This window comes from Pseudophryne corroboree, chromosome 4 (genome assembly GCF_028390025.1).
Source record: "Pseudophryne corroboree isolate aPseCor3 chromosome 4, aPseCor3.hap2, whole genome shotgun sequence".
Lineage (NCBI taxonomy): Eukaryota > Metazoa > Chordata > Amphibia > Anura > Myobatrachidae > Pseudophryne > Pseudophryne corroboree.
Window position 1 is genome coordinate 915,945,550 of NC_086447.1, and position 22,447 is coordinate 915,967,996.

The following is a 22,447-nucleotide window of genomic DNA, read 5'->3' on the forward strand; positions in this document are numbered from 1 at the left end:
CAATTCCGCTCTATCTTCATGGAAGATTAAATAGGGGCTCTTGTGAGACAAAGCCGCTAATTCAGACACCAGCCTTGCGGATGCCAAGGCCAACAGCATGACCACTTTCCAAGTGAGGAATTTCAACTCAACCTTCTGTAAAGGTTCAAACCAATGAGATTGCAGGAACTGTAACACCACGTTAAGATCCCTTGATGCCACTGGGGGCACAAAAGGAGGTTGGATGTGCAGCACGCCTTTCACAAAAGTCTGAACTTCTGGAAGGGAGGCCAATTCCTTTTGAAAGAAAATTGATAAGGCCGAAATTTGTACTTCAATTGACCCTAACTTTAGGCCCGCATCCACACCTGCTTGCAAAAAATGGAGAAAAAGCCCCAGCTGAAATTCTTCCGTAGGGGCCTTCTTGGATTCACACCAAGACACATATTTTCTCCAAATACAGTGGTAATGCTTCGCCATTACTTCTTTTCTAGCCTGAAGAAGTGTGGGAATGACTTCACTGGGAATACTCTTTCGGGCTAGGATTTGGCGTTCAACCGCCATGCCATCAAACGCAGCCGCGGTAAGTCTTGATACACGTAACAGATCCTCTCATAGAGGAAGAGGCCACGGATCTCCTATGAGTAATTCCTGAAGATCCGGATACCAGCCCTGCTTGGCCAGTCTGGAACAATGAGAATCACATGAATCCTTGTTCTTCTTATGATCTTTATCACTTTTGGAATGAGTGGAAGTGGAGAGAACACATAGACCGGTTGAAACACCCACGGTGTCAATGGCCCTTAATTCCAGAATGTTTATGTGTAGACAAGCTTCCTGGCTTGACCATTTTCTCTGGAAATTTTCCCCCTGTGTGACTGCTCCCCAGTCTCGGAGACTTGCATCCGTGGTCACCAGGAGCCAATCCTGGATCCCGAACCTGCGTCTTTCTAGGAGATGAGAGCTGTGCAGCCACCACAGGAGGAAGATTCTGGTCCTGGAGGACAGGATTATTTTCCGGTGCATGTGCAGGTGAGACCCGGACCACTTCTCCAACAGATCCCACTGAAACACTCTGGCATGGAATCTGCCAAACTGAATGGCCTCGTAGACCACCACCATCTTCCCCAGCAACCGAGTGCATTGATGAATCGACGCTCTTGCTGGTTTCAGAATCTGTCTGACCATGTTCTGAATTTCTAGAGCCTTTTCCACTGGAAGAAAACTCTCTGTAATTTTGTGTCCAGAATCATACCCAAGAATGACAGCCGTGTTGTCGGAACCAACTGTGATTTTGGCAAGTTTAGGAGCCAACCATGTTGTTGCAGAATTGACAGGGAGGGCATAATGTTGTGCAGTAATTGCTCCCTGGATCTCGCCTTTATCAGGAGATCATCCAAGTACGGGATAATTGTGACTCCCTGCTTGTGCAGGAGAACCATCATTTCCACCATTAGTTTGGTGAAAATTCTCAGAGCCGTGGACAGACCAAACGGCAACGTCTGAAATTGGTAATGACAATCCTGAACAGCAAATCTCAGGTAAGCCTGATGCAGAGGATATATGGGACGTGTAAGTAGGCATCCATCATGTCGACCGACACCATAAAGTCCCCCTCCTCCGGACTGGAAATCACTGCTTGGAGAGACTCCATCTTGAATTTTAATTTTCTCAGATAGAAATTGAGGGATTTTAGGTTCAGAATTGGTCTGACCGAGCCATCCGGCTTCGGGACCATGAACAGGCTCAAATAAAAGCCTTCATCCCTGTTGTGATGGCGGTACCGTGACAATGACTTGATTCTGACACAGCTTTTGTATTGCATCGCATACTACCTCCCTTTCCGGAAGAGAAGCTGGCAAGGCCAATTTGAAAAATCGGTGATGGCATGTCTTGAAACTCCAGTTTGTACCCTTGGGCCACTATTTCTAATACCCAAGGATCCAGGGCAGAGCAAACCCAGACCTGACTGAAGAGTTTGAGCCGTTCCCCCAATGGTGCGGACTCCTGCAGAGGAGCCCCAGCATCATGCGGTAGAATTGGCAGAAACCGGGGAGGACTTCTGCTTTTGGGAACCTGCCACAGCCGGTGACCGTTTTCCCCTTCCTCTACTAGCAAGGAAGGAAGACCCTCATCCTTTTTTTTATTGGGCCGAAAGGACTGCATCTGATAGTGGGGCATTTTCTTTTGTTGTGCAGGGACATAAGGTAGAAATGATGACTTATGCGCGGTAGCCGTAGATACCAGGTCAGCGAGGCCGTCACCAAACAAGACACCACCTTTATACGGCAGAGACTCCATAGCCTTCTTAGAGTCAGCATCAGCATTCCATTGACGAATCCACAATGGCCTCCTAGCCGAGACTGCCATGGCATTGGTCCTTGATCCCAAAAGGCCAATATCCCTCGCAGCTTCCCTTAGGTAGGCTGCTGTGTCCCTGATATAACTTAATGACAAGAGAATGCTATCCCTGTCCAGGGTATCAATCTCAGAGGATAAGTTATCCACCCATTTTTCAATAGCGCTACTCACCCATGCCGAAGCAATGGTAGGTCTGAGTAGCGTACCCATAGCGACATAGATGGATTTCAATGTGCTTTCCTGTCTACGATCTGCAGGATCCTTCAGTGCTGCCGTGTCAGGACACGGAAGTGCCACCTTCTTGGACAGTCGCGATAAAGCCTTGTCCACCGAGGGGGTTGACTCCCACATTTTCCTATCCCCTGAAGGAAACGGATATGTCAGCAGAATTCTCTTGGAAATCAATAACTTCTTGTCAGGATTTTCCCAAGCCTTTTCAAAAAGAGTATTCAGTTCACGAGAGGGAGGAAACGTTACCTCAGGTTGCTTACCCTTATACATGCAGACCCTCGTATCAGGGACATCAGGGTCCTCTGTGATATACAACACGTCTTTTATTGCCACAATCATGTACTGAATATTCTTAGCCAGCTTAGGATTCAATCTGGCATTATTATAGTCGACACTGGAGTCAGTGTCCATGTCGGTATCTGTATCCGCTATCTGGGTAACTGAACGCTTCTGTGACCCCGAAGGGGTCTGTAACAAAGCATCCTCCTTGGATTTCCTCCATGCTTGGTGTTGAGACTCTTATTCAAAAAAGCCACATTTGCCTTCGAAACACTCAACATATTTACCCACTCAGCAGTCGGCGGTGCCGACAGGGTCACTCCCACAGACTGTACTCTCTCCACTCCTGCTTCCTCCTGGGAAGAGCACTCAGCATCAGTCATGCCGACACACGCGCACCGACACCACCAAACACACTGGGCTATAGGGGACAGACCCACAATTAAGCCTGTCAGAGAGACACAAAGGGAGTTTGCCAGCTCACAACCCAGCACCTAACCCGGTTCTCTAGAGTTTAATACACAGCCTTAGACCTGTCAGCACTTTTCTATTGATATATATATATATATATATATATATATATATAATTAGCACCAAAATCAACTGTGCCCCCCCCCCCCCCCCCCCCGTTTTGTCCCTGATAGTTGTACAGTGGAGAGGAAGGCTCAGTGTCTCTGCAGCTGTGTGCAGAGAAAATGGCGCTGGTTAGAGCTGTGAGGGCTAAGCCACGCCCCCTTAATGGTGCGCTTCAGTCCCGCTTCTTATTTCATATTTATACTGGCGGGGGTTCTGAATTTGTGTCCAGGCACTTATTAAACGTTTGCCAGTGGTCAGAGTCGAGGTTTTCTGCTGCCCAGGGTGCCCCCACTGCGCCCTTCAGTGCCGCTGTGTGTGTGGGAGCATGGCGTGCAGCGTGACCGCCGCGCGGTACCTCAGGCACTGAAATCTTCTGGCGTGTAACTGAAGTCTTCTGATCTTCTAATACTCACCCAGCTTCTTTCTTCTGGCTCTGCAAGGGGGGTGACGGCGCGGCTCCGGGATCGAGCACCTAGGCAGAGCTAGCAATCAGACCCTCTGGAGCTAATGGTGTCCAGTAGCCTAAGAAGCAGAGCCTTTGAACTCACTGGAAGTAGGTCTGCTTCTCTCCCCTCAGTCCCACGAAGCAGGGAGCCTGTTGCCAGCAGTGCTCCCTGAAAATAAAAAACCTAAATTAAGTCTTTTTCAGAGAAACTCTGTAGAGCTCCCCTGTGTGTCCAGTCTCTCTGGGCACAGAATCTAACTGAGGTCTGGAGGAGGGGCATAGAGGGAGGAGCCAGTTCACACCCATTAAAAGTCTTAAAGTGCCCATGTCTTCTGCAGATCCCGTCTATACCCCATGGTCTATGAAGTGTCCCCAGCATCCTCTAGGAAGTATGAGTAATGGATATATATAGAAATATTTAGGGTGGAATTTAGTCTCTAGGTCGACAGTAAGTAGTTCCACAGGCCAAAAGGTCGACATGAGTTTTTAACTTTTTTTTTTACTTTTTCATACTGAACGATCCACGTGGACTACGATTGGGAATAGTAACCTGTGCCGAACGCAGCGGTAGTGGAGCGAGGCACCTTGCCCGAAACATGGCAAGGGGACACGTTGCACTAATTGGGGTTCCTGGTCACTGTACGGAAAAAATGACACAAAATCCCCCATTAAAAACTCATGTAGACCTTTTGACCTGTCGACCTAAACACTATCGACCCTATGAACCACACCCATTTAGGGTTGCTCTCTATTAATAAGCAGGAGACTTGTAATATTTCTCAACAGCAATTTTTATTCAAAAATATATATTTATTTTCAGCAGAAAACACACAAAAAAACCCCATAGTAATAGCGATATCACATATGAAAACAGCATATAATTAGAATGAAAAAACAACACATATATAAAGTCAATTTTAAAACCACTTATTCATATGCTCCAATGTATCTGTATTAAATTTGCAACTGAGTCATTAGTTTGCTAGAGGTTAGCAAAGCAGTAACCACATACGCTGCCAGTTCTCAGAGCTTGCAAATGTTTTTATTACAGATATGGAGCAGCTTTGATAATAAGCAGATATACAGTAGATGCATGGTTAGTGTTAGGGTCTCCTGCCCTGTGCTGCCACGTCGTCATGGCAACCGGGAGACAAGTGCTAGCGGAGTAACCTGAGTGCAGCTGATACTCCGGTTTGGGTCTTTTGCTGTGCAGTGGTTATAGGCTCTGTGCACGGCAGGGGATCCGGTGCTGGTTTTTGTGCTCACAGTCTGTGAGGTCTGAGTGGGGCGTGGACAGCACCTGCTTTATAAGGCCTCTTCTCAGGGTAAGCAGATGCTGCTGAATCTTTGTTGGTTAGTCAGTTCCTGAAAGTTAACCAGTACTGTGTAGCTTTGTATTTGTTTGTTGCTTACTGCAAATAGGCCTGGGGATTTGGTATTACACTCTGCCAATCCAGACCTAGCAGTAAGACTGGAGTCAGTCGTTTAGCTTGCTGGGGTTCTGTTACTACTCTGTGAATTTAGCAAGTTTGCGCCTGTATTCTAAGACTTGCCTGTCTAATCCTGTCTCACTGTGCTAGGTGTCAGGGGTCAGTTTAGTGGCAGTAAGCTGAACCTGTGCACTGCAAGTGAGAATTAGGATTGTGGAGACTCTCCTTGTGTCTATCATTCCATCTCTGACCAAGGAGTTTACTGCCACACCCGTTGGTAACCCTTTAGGGTTTTGCTGTTGCCCTTAGCAACAGCATTTCGGGTTCTCTACGTATTAAAACACAACATCTTGCTTTTCCCATCTGAGCATTTCTAATACAAGGGAGATACCCAGTTCCTTAGCCTCTGGGCTTCTCTGTTCACTTTGTGTGTATTTTGTTACCCTATCACCTTCTGTGTACGTTATGTCATATTCCCCAGTCTGTCTGTGAGTTCATTTGTTTTGCATAACAGTTCAAACACCAGTACATTCCTGCAGGCACTGGAGTGCATAACAGTTCTGACACCAGTACTTTCCTGCAGGCACTGGTGTGCATAACATATTCAGCAGCCTAATACTCCTGTTGAAATTTTGTGGGAATATGGAGCATACCCCTCAAAATACGTTGCAACAGGTGGTCGATCAGGTGCAGGTCCTGACTCGACAATTTAATGATTTGTCCATTAAAATGCACACCTCCCAGGCTGCTGGCGGAGCTCCCGCAGCAGCAGCACCTGCAGGGGTTAAGGAGCCGAAAGTAAATCTCCCGGATCGTTTTTCTGGAGATCGCTCGCAGTTCTTTTGTTTCAAGGAGAGCTGCAAGCTATACTTCCGGCTTAGGCCTCAGTCTTCTGGGTCGGAGATTCAGCGGGTGGGCATAGTGATTTCCTTGCTACAAGGAGACCCACAGGTCTGGGCATATGGGTTGCAGCCTGACTGTCCGTCGCTTAAAAGTGTTGATGCTTTTTTTACGGCACTGGGCATGTTGTATGATGACCCTGACAAGACGGCCTCAGCCGAGGCTCAGATTTCGATCCTTAAGCAAGGGCGAAGGCCAGTTGAGGTTTACTGTACGGAGTTTCGGAGGTTGGCCCATGATACCCAGTGGAATGACCCAGCCCTGAGACACCACTACCGAAGAGGTCTTTCTAACCAGATAAAGGACCAACTGGTACAATATCCCTTGCCTGATAGCTTGGATCAGCTCATGCAGTTATCCATCCGGGTGGATAGACGGCTGAGAGAGCGTAGGCTTGAAAGGGAGACTGAGATTTCCTTCCTTCCCAAGGGAACCTCAGACTCTGAGGAATTTTCCGAGGAGCCTATGCAGATTGGTGCTACCCGCCTCTCCTCGCGTGAGAAGACGCGGAGGAGACAGCAGGGGTTGTGTTTGTACTGTGGGAATAAAGGTCATGTGGTAGTATCATGCCCAGAAAAGCCAGAAAACTTCAGGGCCTGAGGGTGATGGGAAATATCCTGTCAGGCCAGAAGTCAGAATTTCCCAAGAAGACTTTTATCATTCCGGTGACCTTGAAGATCCTCGGTCAAACTGTCAAGACTGAGGCCTTTGTGGACAGTGGGGCCGACGGGGTTTTTATGGACCGCCAATTCGCCCTGAAACACTCTGTTCCCTTAGTACCCTTGGCATCGGAAATTGAGATTTGTGGGTTAAACGGGGAACCATTATCCCAAGGTAAAATTACCTCTTGCACTAGCCAGATTTCTTTGTTTATTGGAGCCACACACTCTGAAAAATTGTCCTTTTATGTGACTGTCTGTACTTTTGCCCCATTGGTGTTGTGGTTACCCTGGTTAAGGGCCCACAATCCTCAATTTGACTGGGTCTCTGGGGAGATTCTTAGTTGGGGTACTGATTGTTTCAGGAGTTGCTTGAGCCTTCCAGTCAGGCTCTCGCAGCTAAGTTTGCCAGGATTGCCAGGGTGTTATGCAGATTTTGCGGACGTGTTCTCCAAAAAAGTTGCAGAGGTACAACCTCCCCATCGCCCCTATGACTGTGCCATTGATTTGTTGCCAAATGCTAAGCTTCCCAAGAGCAGGTTGTACTCCCTGTCACATCCTGAGACTCAGGCTATGGCAGAGTACATTCAGGAGAACTTGGCTAAGGGATTTATCAGACCTTCACAGTCTCCAGTTGGGTCGGGGTTCTTCTTCGTGGGTAAAAAGGACGGTTCGTTGCGACCCTGCATCGACTTCAGGGAATTGAACCGTATCACAATTAAAAACTCATACCCACTGCCTCTCATTTCGGTCTTGTTTGACCAGCTTCGTACTGCCACCATTTTTTCTAAGATTGACCTACGCGTACAATCTAATCCGAATAAGAGAGGGGGATGAATGGAAGACTGCTTTTAATACCCACTCAGGGCATTATGAATATTTGGTGATGCCTTTTGGGCTCTGTAATGCCCCGGCAGTCTTCCAGGATTTCATGAATGATGTGCTCAGGGAATATTTGGATAGATTCTTAGTTGTATACTTAGATGACATCCTAATCTTCTCCCATTCCATGGAGGAACATCGGAAGCATGTACGCTTAGTCCTCCAGAAACTCAGAGACCACCGGCTTGGGGCGAAGCTGGAGAAGTGCGAATTTGAAGTTCAGCAAATCGCATTTCTAGGATATATTATCTCCCCAGAAGGTTTCCAAATGGAGGGTTCCAAGGTACAGGCAGTCCTGGATTGGGTGCAGCCCACTAGTTTGAAGGCGCTTCAGCGTTTCCTGGGCTTTGCAAATTTTTATAGACGATTTATCGCTGGATTTTCGTCTATAGTGGCGCCCTTGGTGGCACTCACTAAGAAAGGGGCGGATGTTGCTCACTGGTCTTGTGAGGCTAAAGCGGCTTTTGCCCGTCTCAAAAGGGCATTTGTTTCGGCCAAGGTGCAGCGACACCCAGATCCAGAGCGTCCTTTTGTGGTGGAGGTGGATGCCTCTGAGATGGGTATTGGGGCAGTGCTTTCTCAGATGGGAGTGTCTGATAATCGCCTTCATCCCTGTGCTTACTTTTCCCGTAAATTTTCGCCTGCCGAGATGAATTATGACGTGGGTAACCGGGAATTGTTGGCTATTAAGGATGCACTCGAGGAGTGGAGACACTGGCTTGAGGGGGCTAAGTTTGTGGTCTCAATTCTCACTGACCATAAGAATCTGGCATATTTAGAGTCAGCGAAGCGTCTCAATGCCAGGCAGGCACGATGGGCTTTGTTTTTTGCTCGCTTTAATTTTTTGATAACATATCGCCCTGGGTCAAAAAACATCAAGGCTGATGCGCTCTCGCGGAGTTTTGCTCCAACCCAGGAGACCACCGAGGAGCCGTTGTGCCTCCTAGGTTAAGACAGCGAGTGTTCCTGGAATTCCATGCCAAGAAGTCGGCAGGTCACCCGGGTATTGCCAGAACTCGGGAGTTGCTATCTAGGGCGGTGTGGTGGCCCTCGGTGGCTAAGGATGTGGATCAGTGGGTTCGGGCATGTGACATCTGTGCCCGAAATAAGACTCCTAGAGGGGTTCCTGTTGGCCCATTACATCCACTCTCTATCCCATCTAAGCCATGGACCCACATTTCAATGGATTTTGTGGTGGACTTGCCCAAATCCTCGGGGATGACAGCCATCTGGGTTGTCGTTGACAGGTTTTCGAAGATGGCGCACTTCGTTCCACTGGTTGGGCTGCCATCGGCCAGACGCCTGTCTGACTTATTTATGCTGCATGTTGTGCGTCTCCACGGATTGCCACTTGATGTGGTCTCTGACCGCGGATCCCAGTTTGTGGCCAAATTCTGGAGGGCATTTTGTTCCGATCTCCAGATTTCTGTCATCTTGTCGTCAGGCTACCATCCGCAGTCTAATGGACAGACTGAAAGGGTGAACCAGTCCTTGGAGCAGTTCCTCAGGTGTTATGTCTCCAAGTGTCAGACTGACTGGGTTGCTCATCTGTCCATGGCGGAGTTTGCCTATAACAACGCGGCTCACTCTGCTACAGGGATCTCTCCCTTCCTTTGTGTGTATGGGCATCATCCTAAGGCCAATTCTTTTGACCCCCTGGACTCCACGCCTGGTGGTTCCTCTGTGGTTTCGGTCCTTAGAGGTATTTGGCGGAAAGTGAAGAAAGCCCTTGTGTCTGTGTCATTAGTGACCAAAAGGGTTTTTGATAAGCGGAAAAGACCCTGCAGCTTCAAATTAGGAGACTTCGTCTGGTTGTCTACCAAGAATTTGAAGGTGAGACAGCCATCTCATAAGTTAGGCCCCCGGTTCATCGGCCCTTATAAGATCACCAGGGTTATCAATCCGGTGGCATTTCAGTTAGATCTGCCCCGTTCTTTGGGTATCAATAAAACATTTCATTGTTCCCTTTTAAAACGGGCGATTAGTAATCCTTCTTCCAGTGGAAGACCTTCCCCTCTTCTGATACGTGGCCAGAGGGAGTTTGTTGTTGAAAGGATTTTTGACTCCAAGGTGGTTTGGGGTCGGCTGTCATTTTTGGTGCACTGGAAGGGGTATGGCCCGGAGGAGCGGTCGTGGGTGCGCAGTTGTGATCTTCATGCCCCCAGACTGATACGCTCTTTCTTCTCGCAGTTCCCCGATAAACCCGGTGGTAGGGGTTCTTTGACCCCTCGTCAGAGGGGGGGTACTGTTAGGGTCTCCTGCCCTGTGCTGCGACGTCATCATGGCAACCGGGAGACAAGTGCTAGCGGAGTAACCTGAGTGCAGCTGATACTCCGGTTTGGGTCTTTTGCTGTGCAGTGGTTATAGGCTCTGTGCACGGCAGGGGGTCCGGTGCTGGTTTTTGTGCTCACAGTCTGTGAGGTCTGAGTGGGGCGTGGACAGCACCTGCTTTATAAGGCCTCTTCTCAGGGTAAGCAGATGCTGCTAAATCTTTGTTGGTTAGTCAGTTCCTGAAAGTTAACCAGTACTTTGTAGCTTTGTATTTGTTTGTTGCTTACTGCAAATAGGCCTGGGGATTTGGTATTACACTCTGCCAATCCAGACCTAGCAGTAAGACTGGAGTCAGTCGTTTAGCTTGCTGGGGTTCTGTTACTACTCTGTGAACTTAGCAAGTTTGCGGCTATATTCTAAGACTTGCCTGTCTAATCCTGTCTCACTGTGCTAGGTGTCAGGGGTCAGTTTAGTGGCAGTAAGCTGAACCTGTGCACTGCAAGTGAGAATTAGGATTGTGGAGACTCTCCTTGTGTCTATCATTCCATCTCTGACCAAGGAGTTTACTGCCACACCCGTTGGTAACCCTTTAGGGTTTTGCTGTTGCCCTTAGCAACAGCATTTCGGGTTCTCTACGTATTAAAACACAACATCTTGCTTTTCCCATCTGAGCATTTCTAATACAAGGGAGATACCCAGTTCCTTAGCCTCTGGGCTTCTCTGTTCACTTTGTGTGTATTTTGTTACCCTATCACCTTCTGTGTACGTTATGTCATATTCCCCAGTCTGTCTGTGAGTCCATTTGTTTTGCATAACAGTTCAAACACCAGTACATTCCTGCAGGCACTGGAGTGCATAACAGTTCTGACACCAGTACTTTCCTGCAGGCACTGGTGTGCATAACAGTTAGTAATCAACTAGCATCCCAGTATATAATATTCACATGCAAGGCTCCATTGTGACTGTAATCAAAGAGTGACTTGTATTAAAGCTGTTCCAGCCGCTATATTTACCCCAGTTGTAGTCCAAGCGTTGCCACGCTATATGTATTTTGCAGCCACATATTTGTAAATCTTTGGAACCGTGCAAAAGGAACAATTACATATTTTTTTAATACTAGTATGACGCAGCACCCCAGCTATATGGAGACTGTGAGTCCAATGGGGATATTCAATTAGCCGTGGATTGCTGGAGCAATCCAATTAGCGGGAGTTATCCCACATGTGACTGCTCAATGTTGGACAGAACCTCGTAAATCAGTGTAAAAATGGTAAAAATAAGATTTTACTCACCGGTAAATCTATTTCTCGTAGTCCGTAGAGGATGCTGGAGACTCCGTAAGGACCATGGGGAGAGATGGGCTCCGCAGGAGACATGGGCACTTTAAGAAAGAATTTAGTTCCTGGTGTGCACTGGCTATTCCCTCTCTGCCCCTCCTCCAGACCTCAGTTAGAGAACTTTGCCCAGAGGAGATGGACAGTATGAGGAAAGGATTTTTGTTAATCCAAGGGCAAGATTCATACCAGCCACACCAATCACACCGTATAACTTGTGATAACAATCCAGTAAACAGTATGACAATAACATAGCATCAGTTCACGCCCGATGCAACAATAACGTAACCCTTATTGAAGCAATAACTATATACCAGTATTGCAGAAGAAGTCCGCACTTGGGAGGGACGCCCAGCATCCTCTACGGACTACGAGAAATAGATTTACCGGTAAGTAAAATCTTATTTTCTCTAACATCCTAGAGGATGCTGGGGACTCCGTAAGGACCATGGGGATTATACCAAAGCTCCTAAACGGGCGGGAGAGTGCGGATGACTCTGCAGCACCGACTGAGCAAACAAGAGGTCCTCCTCAGCCAGGGTATCAAACTTATAGAATTTTGCAAAGGTGTTTGTACCCGACCAAGTAGCAGCTCGACACAGCTGTAGTGCAGAGACCTCTTGGGCAGCCGCCCAAGAAGAGCCCACTTTACTAGTGGAATGGGCCTTGATCGATTTAGGTAACGGCAATCCTGCCGTAGAATGCGCCTGCTGAATCGTGATACAGATCCAGCGAGCAAGAGTCTGCTTTGAAGCACGGCCGCCAAGCTTGTTGGCTGCATACAGAACAATATTGGGTGGGTTTTGTTGAGATCTGCACTGGAACCGATTGTACATTATCTGATATGAATGATAGTAAGCATAGAGATTCAAATTTGATTTATACCAACATAAAGCTGCCAATTTCGCCTCAAAGGGCTTTTGGGGCAGAACAATGGTTGGTGGTGCTCCCGGACATTTATAGCAGAAAGAGCTAATAGGGGTGATTTTGCAAAGAAGCAAAAAAAAGGGGGCTAGTTGATATGTCTCCCTGGGGCACACTTTATAAATTAATCAAAAAACAGTATTGTGAAACAATGAAATGTGTATAAGGCATTAAAACGTAACTTTTAATAAATTATTCAGACGACCAAATTTAATTAATTATGTGAAAAAACCTTTACTGTATAAAACAGCAAGGTGGGTTAAAACAAGTATTAAATAATGTGTAGAAGACGATATAGTAGTTATATGTCACTCGCTTATTGAATGTGGGTGACAGAAAATTTGTCTGTACACCCTCTGGATTCTAGGCGAGTATTATTGTTAGACATATGTCCACTGCGAAAATAGAAAGTTCTCGTTATCTCTATGAGTTTTTAATTGAAAATACTGTATGTTTTCATATGAGAGATACAAGAAGAAGAAACCGGCATATGGATGGTCGGACTCCTTTTAGGATGATCAACTAAACTGCATATTCTTGCAGTGTTAGTTGATGTGTGGGTTCTGCTGGTCAATGAAAGGTCTATACCTTGGTGGGACTACAGTACCCAGTATTCCCAGAGGGTCACCCTTTCTGGTACTGACCGGGCCCAATGCTGCTTGGCTTCCAAGATCAGACGAGATCGGGCAGATCCAGCATGGTATGACTGTAGATGGTACGGTAGACACCTCTCAGCATATGGATTGAATGGTATTGGAGATAAAATGTAATTCCATATGGAGGGAGATACAGATTGATTTGATACTCGCCAATTGAATTTTGGCCAATTAGTGGCCCACTAAGGACCAAGGATTGAATAATTGGATGAAATACTGATGGAAATACCAGTATGGCCTGGATTAATAATTTGATAAATACAGAGAAGGTGTCTGGGCAGTTTAGTGTCTGAGTGAAAAGAATGAAAAGCAAATACAATTGTTTTAAACACTACACATAAGTTGCAAAGGTAGCTTCCTTTTGACACTGCAAAATGTAAATAGTTATCACAGTATCATACTGCCAACAGATGTGTTTGTTATGGAATCAACCACATGAGCTGCGAAATGACAGATACAATTGTTTTGAACACACCACATAAGTTGCAAAATGTTGCTTCCTTTTAACACTGCAAAATGCAGAATGCAAATAGTTATCACAGTAACAAACTGCAAACAGATGTATTTGTTATGAGATCGACCGCATGGGCTGCGAGAAGCAGCTGGATTCTGTCACATACTTGTCTAATTGTTTTGTCACAGTAACAAATCAATAGGGAAAAAAAATATGTATATAGATAGGAAATCACAATTTGTCACACGTAGCTTCCTTTTAACACTGCTAATTGCAGAATACAAATAGTTATCACAGTAACAAACTGCAAACAGATGTATTTGTTATGAGATCCACCATAAGGGCTGCGAGAGGCAGCAGGATTCTGTCACATACTTGTCTAATTGTTTTGTTACAGTATAACAGTATACAGTATAGGAAATCACAATTTGTCACAATAACCTGATGCTGAGCAAATTACGGAAAGAGTGACTCTGGTCTCAACAAGAAAAGAAACACATTTTTTTAAAATTTGGGACCAGCAGAAAACAGTATAAGAACAGCTGGTGTTCTATTTATGAATAATTAGTCCAAATGACACTGTTCTGTGGTAAGTATAGAAGAAGCTCTCACACCAACAGGAGTGCCTTTGATGAGGAGTAATTGCCTGGATAGTTTAAAGGGATTTAATATAGCACCAATGAAATGCTGGCTAATAGCAAGTATCTGTGTTGTGAATAAGCGCTAAGTGTCCCTACCCTGTTTGCACAGTTTAAATGTTAAGCATTAAGTGTTGCTATTTGCTTATATAATTATAAATTGATATGGGGATTACCAGGCAATGATGCTGGCTATATTTTGCCAGGGAAACAGTCCGTGCGTAATGCACTTGGCTGGGGCAGCTTTTTCCCTTGAGAGTGCGCTAGGCACACGGGGAGAGAGCTGACCTGGAGAGCCTTTGAACCGCTGCAGTGAGCGGTGTTATACTTGCGGCATTCGCTGACAGGAGTCCGCCCGTCGGAGCCCCGTTGCCGAGGTCCCGGAAGTTGGGTGCCGGACCGGAAGTGACGCGCGTTTCGCTGGGAGGAGCTTGTTCACTGGATCGTCTGATCTGTGAGCCCTCCGTGTGCGTCTTTTATTGAACACTATGACCAATCTATTTTCTAATACACATGATTGTTGAATAAACCTATGAATAGCCAAGATCCAAACTGCTGTTGTATTCTGTGATTCCAAATGCTACGGGTACAGAGACATTGGGACTACTATAATTGTAATGAAGTGCAAAGCTGGGGAATAATTAAAATGAATGGAGTGCAATGTGAAAAAAGAAAGGATAAGAAGATTGCGGTTTTGAGGTATTAAGCATTGAAACAATGGGGGTATAGTGCTAGAGTGAAATTGCTGAAATAAAATGCTGTTGTAAAGCTTGCTTGCAACATATGAATAAACAATCCTTATAATGAGGAATAATTGTTGCCTAATGGGGACGATACTAATTAGTGAAAAATATATATAAATTGAATGCTAGTGCAAATGAAAAAGCACCAACAAGTGATGTTATGGAATGATAAAAACACAAACAGAATAAAAATTGTAATGAAAATCTAAATGAAAAATAATAAATAAAAAAGTATATGTAATGAAAATTGAAAAATAAATAAAATAAAATAAAAATAAATATAAATATAAAAATAAATATAAATAAAAGGGATACAGTTTAAAATTGAAACATTTCAGTAAAGTGCTGAAGGGATAATAAATAATTATTGGTGAATAGAAACCACAAAGGGTGAGAAGATTATTAAAGAATTGGTAGAGAAAATATAAGAGAAACTGTATATCTGTGTGAGAGGATATGAAAATTATAATAATTATTATAAAAATTATTATAAATAAAGATAATTTCATAATTGTAATGGGTGTGAATGTTAAATGAAAATATGAATAAATAAACAAATGAAAAATATTCTTGATTTAAAGATTAAGAATATAAAGTGATATATATTAAGATGAAGTTGTGGGGGGGGGAAAGGGGGGAAAAAGGCGGGGGTAAAAGACGGGGGGGGGAGGGAGGGAAAGGGGGGAAGAAAAGGGGGGAGAGAAGTGGGACAGTGTGGGGGGAATGTAGGTGAAGTGTGGTATTGTTTGGAAAGGTGAAAAAGGTAAGTGCGGCAAATGGCCTGTGGGTGATGGGAGAGGAAATGGAAGGGAATGAGGATGTATGTGTGGGGAAGGGGAAGGAAGGGGGGAGAGAGGGGATGTGTAGGCTGGGGTATGTTGACGGAGGAAGTGAGTGAATGTAGGTGTGGGGTGTGTTGGACCAATGAGGGTGAGTGGGGGTTAAAACATGTGAATGGATAGGAAAAACCAATTAGGTGTGTATGGTGGTGGTTGAAAATAGGCTGTGGTGTATGTTGATAGAATGCGGTGTTGAGTGAGGAATTTGTGGTGTTATGTGATAGATCCGTGATTGGAGTATTAGGAATTGAGTTGGAAAGGTGGGCAGGGGGGTGAGTGATGTGAGTTATGTGACAGATATTACAGAAGATTGGAAGGACAATCGGACAATTAGCACCAAAACTGAAACTATTCCAGTTTCTCAGTTTTGGTGCTAATTGTCCGATTGTCCTTCCAATCTTCTGTAATATCTGTCACATAACTCACATCACTCACCCTCCTGCCCACCTTTCCAACTCAATTCCTAATACTCCAATCACGGATCTATCACATAACACCACAAATTCCTCACTCAACACCGCATTCCCATCAACATACACCACAGCCTATTTTCAACCACCACCATACACACCTAATTGGTTTTTCCTATCCATTCACATGTTTTAACCCCCACTCACCCTCATTGGTCCAACACACCCCACACCTACATTCACTCACTTCCTCCGTCAACATACCCCAGCCTACACATCCCCTCTCTCCCCCCTTCCTTCCCCTTCCCCACACATACATCCTCATTCCCTTCCATTTCCTCTCCCATCACCCACAGGCCATTTGCCGCACTTACCTTTTTCACCTTTCCAAACAATACCACACTTCACCTACATTCCCCCCACACTGTCCCTCCCCCCTTTTCTTCCCCCCTTTCCCTCCCTCCCCCCCCCCGTCTTTTACCCCCGCCTTCCCCCCCCCCAACTTCATCTTAATATATATCACTTTATATTCTTAATCTTTAAATCAAGAATATTTTTCATTTGTTTATTTATTCATATTTTCATTTAACATTCACTCCCATTACAATTATGAAATTATCTTTATTTATAATAATGTTTATAATAATTCTTATAATTTTCATATCCTCTCACACAGATATACAGTTTCTCTTATATTTTCTCTACCAATTCTTTAATAATCTTCTCACCCTTTGTGGTTTCTATTCACCAATAATTATTTATTATCCCTTCAGCACTTTACTGAAATGTTTCAATTTTAAACTGTATCCCTTTTATTTATATTTATATTTATTTTTATATTTATTTTTATTTTATTTTATTTATTTTTCAATTTTCATTACATATACTTTTTTATTTATTATTTTTCATTTAGATTTTCATTACATTTTTATTCTGTTTGTGTTTTTATTCTGTTTGTGTTTTTATCATTCCATAACATCACTTGTTGGTGCTTTTTCATTTGCACTAGCATTCAATTTATATATATTTTTCACTAATTAGTATCGTCCCCATTAGGCAACAATTATTCCTCATTATAAGGATTGTTTATTCATATGTTGCAAGCAAGCTTTACAACAGCATTTTATTTCAGCAATTTCACTCTAGCACTATACCCCCATTGTTTCAATGCTTAATACCTCAAAACCGCAATCTTCTTATCCTTTCTTTTTTCACATTGCACTCCATTCATTTTAATTATTCCCCAGCTTTGCACTTCATTACAATTATAGTAGTCCCAATGTCTCTGTACCCGTAGCATTTGGAATCACAGAATACAACAGCAGTTTGGATCTTGGCTATTCATAGGTTTATTCAACAGTCAATCATGTGTATTAGAAAATAGATTGGTCATAGTGTTCAATAAAAGACGCACACGGAGGGCTCACAGATCAGACGATCCAGTGAACAAGCTCCTCCCAGCGAAACGCGCGTCACTTCCGGTCCGGCACCCAACTTCCGGGACCTCGGCAACGGGGCTCCGACGGGCGGACTCCTGTCAGCGAATGCCGCAAGTATAACACCGCTCACTGCAGCGGTTCAAAGGCTCTCCAGGTCAGCTCTCTCCCCGTGTGCCTAGCGCACTCTCAAGGGAAAAAGCTGCCCCAACCAAGTGCATTACGCACGGACTGTTTCCCTGGCAAAATATAGCCAGCATCATTGCCTGGTAATCCCCATATCAATTTATAATTATATAAGCAAATAGCAACACTTAATGCTTAACATTTAAACTGTGCAAACAGGGTAGGGACACTTAGCGCTTATTCACAACACAGATACTTGCTATTAGCCAGCATTTCATTGGTGCTATATTAAATCCCTTTAAACTATCCAGGCAATTACTCCTCATCAAAGGCACTCCTGTTGGTGTGAGAGCTTCTTCTATACTTACCACAGAACAGTGTCATTTGGACTAATTATTCATAAATAGAACACCAGCTGTTCTTATACTGTTTTCTGCTGGTCCCAAATTTTAAAAAAATGTGTTTCTTTTCTTGTTGAGACCAGAGTCACTCTTTCCGTAATTTGCTCAGCATCAGGTTATTGTGACAAATTGTGATTTCCTATACTGTATACTGTTATACTGTAACAAAACAATTAGACAAGTATGTGACAGAATCCTGCTGCCTCTCGCAGCCCTTATGGTGGATCTCATAACAAATACATCTGTTTGCAGTTTGTTACTGTGATAACTATTTGTATTCTGCAATTAGCAGTGTTAAAAGGAAGCTACGTGTGACAAATTGTGATTTCCTATCTATATACATAATTTTTTTCCCTATTGATTTGTTACTGTGACAAAACAATTAGACAAGTATGTGACAGAATCCAGCTGCTTCTCGCAGCCCATGCGGTCGATCTCATAACAAATACATCTGTTTGCAGTTTGTTACTGTGATAACTATTTGCATTCTGCATTTTGCAGTGTTAAAAGGAAGCAACATTTTGCAACTTATGTGGTGTGTTCAAAACAATTGTATCTGTCATTTCGCAGCTCATGTGGTTGATTCCATAACAAACACATCTGTTGGCAGTATGATACTGTGATAACTATTTACATTTTGCAGTGTCAAAAGGAAGCTACCTTTGCAACTTATGTGTAGTGTTTAAAACAATTGTATTTGCTTTTCATTCTTTTCACTCAGACACTAAACTGCCCAGACACCTTCTCTGTATTTATCAAATTATTAATCCAGGCCATACTGGTATTTCCATCAGTATTTCATCCAATTATTCAATCCTTGGTCCTTAGTGGGCCACTAATTGGCCAAAATTCAATTGGCGAGTATCAAATCAATCTGTATCTCCCTCCATATGGAATTACATTTTATCTCCAATACCATTCAATCCATATGCTGAGAGGTGTCTACCGTACCATCTACAGTCATACCATGCTGGATCTGCCCGATCTCGTCTGATCTTGGAAGCCAAGCAGCATTGGGCCCGGTCAGTACCAGAAAGGGTGACCCTCTGGGAATACTGGGTACTGTAGTCCAACCAAGGTATAGACCTTTCATTGACCAGTAGAACCCACACATCAACTAACACTGCAAGAATATGCAGTTTAGTTGATCATCCTAAAAGGAGTCCGACCATCCATATGCCGGTTTCTTCTTCTTGTATCTCTCATATGAAAACATACAGTATTTTCAATTAAAAACTCATAGAGATAACGAGAACTTTCTATTTTCGCAGTGGACATATGTCTAACAATAATACTCGCCTAGAATCCAGAGGGTGTACAGACAAATTTTCTGTCACCCACATTCAATAAGCGAGTGACATATAACTACTATATCGTCTTCTACACATTATTTAATACTTGTTTTAACCCACCTTGCTGTTTTATACAGTAAAGGTTTTTTCACATAATTAATTAAATTTGGTCGTCTGAATAATTTATTAAAAGTTACGTTTTAATGCCTTATACACATTTCATTGTTTCACAATACTGTTTTTTGATTAATTTATAAAGTGTGCCCCAGGGAGACATATCAACTAGCCCCCTTTTTTTGCTTCTTTGCAAAATCACCCCTATTTGCATACAGAACAAACAGTGCTTCTGTTTTTCGGACTCTAGCCGTCCTGGCTACATAAATTTTCAAAGCCCTGACCAAATCAAGGGACTCGGAATCCTCTAAGTCCCGTGTAGCCACAGGCACCACAATAGGTTGGTTCATATGAAAGGATGAAACCACTTTTGGCAGGAACTGAGGACGTGTCCGCACTCTATCCATATGGAAAACCAGATAGGGGCTTTATTGTGATAAAGCCGCTAATTCCGACACTCGCCTAGCCGAAGCCAGGGCTAATAACATGACCACCTTCCAAGTGAGATATTTCAACTCCACCGTTTTCAGTGGTTCAAACCAGTGTGACTTTAGAAAGTCCAAGACCACATTAAGGTCCCAAGGTGCCACCGGGGGCACAAACGGAGACTGAATATGCAGTACTCCCTTAACAAAAGTCTGAACTTCTGGGAGAGAAGCCAATTCTTTTTGAATGAAAATGGATAGGGCCGAAATCTGGACCTTAATGGAGCCTAATTTAAGGCCCAAATCCACTCCAGTTTGTAGGAAGTGAAGCAAACGGCCCAGATGGAATTCTTCCGTAGGAGCATTCCTGGCCTCACACCAAGAAACATATCTTCGCCATATACGGTGATAATGTTTTGATGTTACTTCCTTCCTAGCCTTTATCAGCATAGGGATAACCTCAACCGGAATACCTTTTTCCGCTAGGATCCAGCATTTAACCGTCATGCCGTCAAACGCAGCCGCGGTAAGTCTTGGAACAGACAGGGTCCCTGTTGCAACAGGTCCTGCCTTAGAGGAAGAGGCCACGGATCTTCCGTGAGCATTTCCTGCAGATCTAGATACCAGGTCCGTCGTGGCCAATCTGGAACAACGAGGATTGTTCTCACTCCTTTTCTTCTTACTATTCTCAACACCTTGGGTATGAGAGGAAGAGGAGAAAATACATAGATGGACCGGAACACCCACGGTGTCACAAGGGCTTCTACCGCTACTGCCTGAGGGTCTATGGACCTGGCGCAATACCTCTGTAGCTTTTTGTTGAGGCGGGACGCCATCATGTCTATCTGTGGCAGTTCCCACCGACTCACAATCTGTGCAAAGACTTCTGGATGAAGTCCCCACTCTCCCGGGTGTAGGTCTTGTCTGCTGAGGAAGTCTGCTTCCCAGTTGTCCACTCCCGGAATGAACACTGCTGACAGTGCGCTTACATGATTCTCCGCCCAGCGAAGAATCCTGGTAGCTTCCGCCATTGCTGCTCTGCTCCTTGTGCCGCCTTGGCGGTTTACATGAGCCACTGCGTTGATGTTGTCTGACTGGATCGGAACTGGTTGGTCGCGAAGTAAGGCCTCCCCTTGACGTAGGGCGTTGTATATGGCCCTTAGTTCCAGGATGTTGATGTGCAGACAAGTCTCTTGACTTGACCAAAGACCCTGGAAATTTCTTCCCTGTGTGACTGCTCCCCAACCTCGGAGGCTTGCGTTCGTGGTCACCAGGATCCAATCCTGAATGCCGAATCTGCAGCCCTCGAGAAGGTGAGCACTCTGCAGCCACCACGGGAGCGACACCCTGGCCCTGGGGGACAGGGTGATCAACCAATGCATCTGTAGATGTGATCCGGACCACTTGTCTAACAGATCCCATTGGAAAGCCCTCGCATGGAACCTGCCAAAGGGAATGGCCTCGTATGAGGCCACCATCTTTCCCAGGACTCGAGTGCAATGATGCACAGACACCTGTCTTGATTTCAAAAGGTTCCTGACCAGAGTCATAAGTTCCTGGGCTTTTTCTATCGGAAGATAAACCCTTTTCTGGGTCGTGTACAGAATCATGCCCAAGAAAGGCAGACGAATCGTAGGAACCAACTGCGACTTTGGGATATTGAGAATCCAGCCGTGTTGTTGTAACACTTTCAGTGAAAGAGATACGCTGTTCAGCAACTGCTCTCTTTATCTCACTTTTATGAGGAGATCGTCCAAGTACGGGATAATTGTGACACCCTGCTTGCGCAGGAGCAATATAATTTCCGCCATTACATTGGTGAAAATCCTCTGAGCCGTTGAGAGACCAAACGGCAACGTCTGAAATTGGTAATGACAGTCCTGTACCGCAAATCTTAGGTACGCCTGATGAGGTGGATAAATGGGGACATGAAGGTACGCATCCTTTATGTCCAGTGACACCATAAAATCCCTCCCTTCCAGGCTGGCGATGACCGCTCTTAGCGATTCCATCTTGAACTCGAACCTTTTCAAGTATAGGTTCAGAAATTTTAAATTCAATATGGGTCTGACCGAACCATCCGGTTTCAGAACCACAAACATAGTTGAATAACCCCTTCCCTGTTGAAGGAGGGGAACCTCGACCACCACCTGCTGAAGATACAATTTTTGTATTGCATTTAACATTATCTCCCTCTAGGTGGGGGAGATGGTAGGGCCGATTTGAAAAACCGGCGAGGAGGCACCTCTTCGAATTCCAGCTTGTAACCCTGAGATACAATTTCTATTGCCCAGGGATCCACCTGGGAGTGAACCCACGTGTGGCTGAAATTCCGAAGACGCGCCCCCACTGGCCCCGACTCCGCCAGTGGAGCCCCAGCGTCATGCGGTGGATTTTGCAGAGGCCGGGGAGGACTTCTGTTCCTGGGAACTAGCTGTATTGTGCAGCTTCTTTCCTCTGCCCCTCCCTCTGGCAAGAAAGGATGCACCTCTGACTTTCTTGTTTCTTTGTGAATGAAAGGACTGCATTTGATAATGCGGTGCTCTCATAGGCTGTGAGGGAACGCAAAAAAAATTACTTTCCAGCCGTAGCTGTGGAGACCAGGTCCGAGAGACCTTAACCGAACAATTCCTCACCCCTGT

General features: G+C 44.8%; 2 pseudogenes; one reads left to right on the top strand and one right to left on the bottom strand.

Annotated features, from left to right (window-relative positions):
* Positions 1-12,866: 12,866 nt before the first annotated feature.
* Positions 12,867-12,985, bottom strand: LOC134913104 (5S ribosomal RNA; annotated as a pseudogene).
* Positions 12,986-18,926: 5,941 nt separating this feature from the next.
* LOC134913106 (5S ribosomal RNA) lies at positions 18,927-19,045 on the top strand (annotated as a pseudogene).
* The last annotated feature ends 3,402 nt before the right edge of the window (positions 19,046-22,447 follow it).